Consider the following 7,384-nt stretch of genomic DNA (forward strand, 5'->3'; position numbering starts at 1 on the left):
TATCATTTGTGGGAATCTCACTTTAATTGACAAGGATTGCGACCTGTAGAAATGTATGACATCTTTGTTTGATGTTTCATTTTTTCCTTTGTTGTCGACTCAGAAGTTTACCAAGGACACGGCTGACCAGATTCCCAGCTCTGGAAGCCACTTATCCAAACGACAGATTTCTGAGCCAAAAATGTTTGGGAAATGCTTTGTAGTGAGCGGGCCAGATGAGGGCTGAACCCCCAGCCCGGCAGAGGACCAGTGCAGGTGCGCGGGCCGTGGCGTGCCACATCACAGTGAGGAGATTCCCAGCTGAGATGGAACAAAGGGGGGCTACTGTGAGAGACGCCCCACCTGAAGGAGCACCTGCCCTGGGTATTCCACTCACTCGGACCTGGGTCATGGAGGAGCTTGGGTGGATGTCTCGTCCTGAAGGCTGAAAGCGAAGCAGCCAGAGCTTGTAGCGTAGAGTGTGGCTGTAGTTATTTGCATACTGTTTTATGGTGTTTCTCAGTGACCATGGTTGATTGACACCATTTGTGGTGTTTGTTAAATGTATCTCTGAGGTTGTTTAAATAATTGTTTTAAATAAATGGTGGTTAATTATATGTAGGTGTAAAAAAAAAAGAAGATATTAGAGTATGTTACAACATAATGTGAGACTCGCTCTAAAAGTCTCAATTCTGGTCACTGTCTTGTGGTAAATAGGTTGTCATGATTTGCATTGATCTTTGTCACATGTTATTAAGGTGCAGGCTGGCTCCAAATTCCTGCATCCTCATGCACTTCTTGCACGAGGATGCCTAACGGTAGGCTTTGGATTTTGGCTTTCGAACCCTGACTGTTTTGTCTGGGAGTCAAAAATCATACGACATTTATCCTGCCCACTGTTGTGTTTTGTGGGGTTCTGAGGAATAGAATAGAAAAGTCCTCTGCCTCACAAATCGTCCAGAACGTCCTTTACTTCCTACTTCCCTGATCTATGCTCTGGAGGCCTCAACCTGAAGCCTTCCGTCGGCCTAGGAGAGGTTCAGATGACCTCCGTCTTCCCTTCTATTTCCTTGTCCCCACTCTGAACTCCTGGATAGGAGGAGCACCTTGTGGCCGAGGCCCAGCCTACGGTCCCCTGATCCCCTGCATATCTCTACAATATTGCTGCTCATGGCAGAAGCTTAAGAAAGACAACAGGGCTGAGAGACGCAGAGAGGCCATGATGTTGACAGAGCAAGTGCGCCTCTTCTCACAGAGATTGAGGCCTGCTTTGTAGGTAATGAAATACACAGAGTGGACCATCAAGAACCACTTAACTTCTAACTCTTAACCACCCCCCTCACAGCCTCCACCCTTGCAAACCATGGGTGCTATCTGGAGGTCAAGTCCCGGGGTCCCGAGGCCTCCTCTCCAGGCCGGGACAGGGCCTGGGGGGTGGACGGCAGGGTTTGGGGAGCCAGGATGCCAAGTTTGTTGTTCTAAGCCAGGGGTGACCAGGGGGCTGGCAAGGTTTTGGCAAAGGAACAAAAGAGAAAGAGAGAGAGAGAGAGTAAGAGGGGGAGAGAGAGAGAGAGAGAGAGAGAGAGAGAGAGAGAGAGAGAGAGAGAGAGAGGGGGGGGGGGAAACAGCTGGTCGGCTCTGGTTTTCAACACACCAGGTGTAACATGCCACACCAACATACATATCTCATGCACTGACAACACCAGGTTGTGACAGGTCGAAAGCTAGCTTTTAGAAGACTATTTTGTATTTGGCATGTGCTTTTATTAAAGATGCCTACCAGGGGTCACCCTTAGAACTGCCAGGGACACCTTCCAGCCTGTTTTTTATAGACTCAAAACGTCTGCTACAAACAGAAATGAAGTTTAAAAGTAGCCTAGGTAAGGTATTGTTTATCCATTGACTGAGGGAGCAACTCACCATGTTAACCTTTGACTTTCACAGGGAAAGTAAAAAGCAAATGCAGGCCTTTCTACCTTTTCTGAAGGTGTGTTCCCGTAGGTGTTAGGCTCACGACACGACCACAAAAATCAAGTGGTCCCAACTTTTCATCACCGTTTGACAGCTTTACGGCCAAGGAGCCAACTCCTATTTATCTCTTTCCTCTAATTGCTCTACTGGTTCAACACGCCTTTTACACCTAAAGAGCTTTAAGAACTGAAAACTGAACCGTGTTAGCGTGACGTCTGCTGTCTGGGCTGAGGTCCATCCAAAAGTAGTATGTTAATATTTATCATTCAGGGCATGGCTCCCCTCACTAAACCCACAGAACAGCCAGGCACCTATTTATTAATAGCCTTGGGTGTGGAACATTTCTACATCGCAAATAAAACATATTTTCCGGAATCCAAATTCCTGTCTTTTAATGGCCGCTGTCTTTTATTGTGCCTTGTCCTTCTGCCAGTTTAAATAACCACACATGAAACGTTACACAGTGTTCTGCGGGAGAGGTTGTTTGAGTCCCCTCCCCCTCTGGCTGAAGTTCTTGATGTGCATCTCCAAAAGCCCTGCAAACAACTACAAAGATTAGCTGCCCAATCTGACCGCAGTGGCCATACGGGCGACTTGTTTCAGCTTTCCTCAGCACAGCTCTCTCTCTCCCTCATCCTCCCCAAACACATGGTCCTCATTAGGGGCCATCTGGATGGCTCTTCTCCCCCTGACAGAGATGGAATAGTACAACAGTGTGCACCTCTTTCTACCTGAAAGTAGAACCTCCACCCCCTGGAGAGAGTGTTCGCTAATCTGACTGACAGGACCACTACGAATTGTTTAATTTTTCTAGTGTAGTAGCTTGTTCCTTATGAACAAACCAACTGTATAGCTAAACAAAGTTCTTCCAGTCTCCACGTATGCTATGTGTGTTCGTGTGCATGTGTGTTTTGGGAGTGTGCATGCATCCACTTAACAAACTGGTGAACTTGGCCTGTCCTGGGAAGATGCTATTATACTGAAATACTTCAACACCCAGAGGGCTTTGCCTTGATCTCCTCCCATTGGTTGCAGTAACAGATATGTATTACATATAAGCTGATGCTAAAAGAAGATGCTTAACAAGAACCATGTCATTGCAAGAGAACCCTTCTAAATGCCTTCATTTAGAAGGCTGTTCTACAGTCTTTTCCTTTGGTATTTCTGTCTGTGTTTTCAGAACCTCCATTCCATCAGTGCACTCCTCCACCTTTGGTCTAATGAAGCTCATCCAACTCATCAGCCTGATTCGGTTCATGCTGGATATCTTGCCTACACCCTAGATTTGTTTTAACAAATACCTTAACTTAACAATATTTACCTAGTCATAATCAAATGATTAAATGGCCTCCATGTCTCCATCCTTCCCAGCCCTGCCCACACAGCCATTACCCGGAGTCTTCCACAATGCCATATAGTGACTAGCCCCTAGGTTTACTATCCTGACTTCCTTCTTTCCTCACGCCTCTCCAGGATCTCCTTAAGCCTCTTCCTCTGTTTATTGATCTTTGCCGGGTCGCTCCCCTCTTTATCCTCTCACCCTCTCTCCTTCTCTTCCTCTCTCCTGCTCTCTCTCCCTCTCTCTCTCTCTCTCTCTCTCTCTCTCTCTCTCTCTCTCTCCCTCTCTCTCCCTCTCTCTCCTGCTCTCCCTCTCCAGAACTCCAGGCAGAACATTGCATCGATCTCCCTCCCCCCCTCCCATACCTGCACCCGGGCCCTGCTCCAGTGCTACAAACATACAGAAGGACCCGCATTCCTGCACGCTCTAGGGCTGCCGGGCGTCTGCTCAGCGTCAGCCGGGGGCTAGCCGGGAGCTACCCGCTAGCCCGGGCGTGAGGCTGCATACACACAAGCTCGTTAAACACGGCGAGAAATCTCTGAGACTCGGGGCACGGCTGACACTCTGCTGTGCAGGATTATCAGTGCCAGATGTGATATATGTCCATCAGTCACTATCAGATCAATGAGTTGGGGGAGATAATTATATGGGAGATTGGACAGCCGTAATGGACAGGTAGATGCGGGTTGAAAGAGAGGGACGAAGGCTCACGAGGGCGTGGCACTGCAGGTCTGAACTGAACATGGGTCACTAAAAGGGGTATGGCCTCCATCGGGAGCATACATCGAGTGCCTCCTGACCTCCAGACCCACGATCTAGCAACGATACCGACCTAAAGCATGTATTCCTTGTGCTGTTTTCAGTGTGAACGTTTGCAGCACCAGCCTTCTCTGCCCTCCTGTCTTCCAGCTGCACAATCAGAACCACTTGTTTTTCTTTTGCTGTTTGGGATCCTTTTTCTCCATGTTCCATGCTGCTAGGATACATCTTAGCGCACCACAGATATGTGGTGAGCAGCCTACATACCACACCATGCCCCGCATAGCTCCACAAAGATCGGGGTGTTTATCCTGCAGAAGCCTGTTGTTTTTGCACAGCGCCTCTAGCGCGGCGTTGCGGTGGGCAGGTCAGGGAGGCGCACAGCTGCCGCCCAGGTGGAAGCCCCCAGACGGGGAGGTGAGCGAGGGGCTCCCCTGATGCACAGAGCCAGCCGTACCCCACCATATGGCCCAGACCCAGAGCCACGTGCACGCACCTGGGCGTGTGCACGTTTTAGTCAACCCACCTCAGAATTGCTCGTTCTTCATGTTCACTCAAACAAAGCGAGAGATTTGTATTGCTTGCACACACATACACACACACACACACACACACACACACACACACACACACACACACACACACACACACACACAGTACTTGGTCCCATATCAGATCAGTCAGCTAGCTGTGTTACTGCTACAGGCCAGCTGTGTTCATGCTACATGCTAGTTGTGCTACTGCTACAGGCCAGCTGTGTGCATGCTACATGCTAGTTGTGCTACTGCTACAGGCCAGCTGTGTACATGCTACATGCTAGTTGTGCTACAGCTACAGGCCAGCTGTGTACATGCTACATGCTAGTTGTGTTACTGCTACGGTCCAGCTATGTGATTGCATAAGCTAACTGTTCTAATGCTTCTTACTAGTTGTGTGGTCGTTGGTTCAGTCTCATTCCCCTACCTGGGGCGCCAGACCCGCCCTCCCAACCAGCTTCCTCTGGACGTGCATACCTCCAGACGGATTCCACAGAATTAGGCTCAGTTTCACCTGGCCTCCAGCATCCTCTATAATACCCCCTTTCCCCTCCGTCCTCACCCCCATCGTCTCCTATCCTCATACCCTTATTCCCCTCCCCTCCTCACCCTGACCCCAACGCTTCCAGATAGAACATTGTGTCCCTGGCAGAGATCTACCACACCTCCCCCAGCTCATTTGGTTCCATGGTCCATTACCTGTGTCTCAACCAGCATATGGAACAAGCTTCTCAAACCTTTATTTGTCTTGATCAGTCAACCAACGACCCTTCTATGTCCTGCTGATATAACTAAGGCAATTTGGTGGATGTGCTTTTCAAAATGTCATACAGCACCCGGATTGCTTACATTATCAGCATGGGGGTATCTACCAGTTAAGCCAGACGGGGAATTTAATCTCCTTCCCTGGCAGAGTTAATGCATGCTCTACCAGTTTAGCTAGACTCAGTCTACTAACTTGTTGCTGGTGGTTGTTGTAAGAGTGATGCAGTGTTCAAACTGCATTGTTAAATTTCCAATTTAATTTCACTGCTCCACCTTCCCCCCGGTGTCTGGAAGGTTGGTGGGCTGTACCAGACGTTATCCTTTCTCCATCACTGTGTTTCCTGTCATCGCGCTCTGGAGCTCCGTCGCCACGTGCCAAAGAACACAAACCTTGTCAGATTAGGAGCGAGCGCTCTGACCGCAGGAGGCCCTGGAGGTAAGGAGCGTAGCGCGGGTGTTTCAGATGACATGTTGGTCACATGGGCGGGACATGGAGATGGAGGGCTGTTGGGCCGTGGGGCTGGAGGAGAGTTGGACACTGCAGTTTGTGTTTGTACTAGCTAAGGCCAGGTATCCTCGTGAGATCAACCAGATACACAAGTTTGCGTTTCCCAATGAATGACAGACTGGACTTGGCAGGGAAGCCATTGTTTTGATGCTCTTGCTCTTTTTTCTCTGGTCGAATCTATTTGGAGGTAAGAACATATTCTCCTCTGAGAAACGCCTAGCTTGCAAAAGTCTGTTAATCTTTATCATTGATCATTCATCAATTCAGTTCATTTCGGATCAAACAGTTTTGATCTCAGATGTTACCATTGTTCAATTTGAATCCAGCCGACTTCACTGCTTCTTGCTCGGCTATGAACTCAACTCCATCTCTCAGCACTACAGAATGATCTGCAGGCCGCTCTGCAGAGAGAAACAGAACTTGCGCCATCAGGATGGTCTAACGAGGCTAAGAGCCATGTCCAGAATACACTAATGAGCTGTCCATCCACACTAAAACAATATTTTCCTTCTGGTTTCCCTCCTTCCCATGTACACATGTTCAGACAGACTTCTGCCAGACGCCCATCGGTATCATAATCCTATGTCGGCCTTTTAAAGCCCTCTGTTTTCATGTGTTTAACCTGGCTACACTTTGAAGCAAGATATTGCGTACACATTTTTTATGTGTAACCGTGTTGTTGTGTGAGTGCACTGTTCAAAATCTTTGTTTCGATTTGATAACAATGTACACAACAGCTGTCAGTTTAACATTGTATTTACGTATTCTGAGTGATTGCTATACAATGTGGAATGAAGGTTCATTCTTTAATCAGAACCAGAACAGAGCAGGCTTTGGGTACAGGCACTGGCACTATCCAGCCTCTCCAGCCCCCTTCGTCAGACCACCATCTGAAGTTTAGCTTCGGTCAATGTTTTTCATGAGACGGCTACGAGAGTAGTCCCCAGACAAATACTTCTATCAGAGGGTAGAAATATCAGTATAGTTTGTAAAGAGATTATTGAAATGAAAATGAGAGGAACTACTGCCTTATACGCATAAAATATCATGTTTTCCCTTCCTTTTGGTAGCCAACCTGTAATATTTGTGATTATCCCTTATAACTGCACACTTTAAGTGTTCACAAATACTTCCTGTATCTCAACCAAAAATTGCCCTCCAATAAAATTCCACCTCTTCGCATCGCAGCAGGGAACCAGCCAATGAAACCTTTCCTTTGTTATGCAGTTGTTACCGATCAGGACCACATGGGGTTTATGCGAGCGTTAGCTTCCGGTGGCTTCAGCTGGAAGAATAAAGCAGGTGACATCCCTCTGGGATGTTCAAACAGAAGGCCATGTCCCCCTGCCGTCATGTCAACCAACTGAGGCTTCCATTCCTTTAATTTCCCACAACCACCCTCTCCTAAATGATAGGACGCTTCTTCAATCATGGAACCTCTCAAACAAAACCTGTACCCCAACCTTTGCACGCACTTTGATCGCTTTCTTTTTCCAACTCTTTGGATTTTTTTGTAATCCAATTTTG

The sequence above is a fragment of the Pollachius pollachius genome (genome assembly GCF_949987615.1).
Source record: "Pollachius pollachius genome assembly, chromosome: 19".
NCBI classification, from domain to species: domain Eukaryota; kingdom Metazoa; phylum Chordata; class Actinopteri; order Gadiformes; family Gadidae; genus Pollachius; species Pollachius pollachius.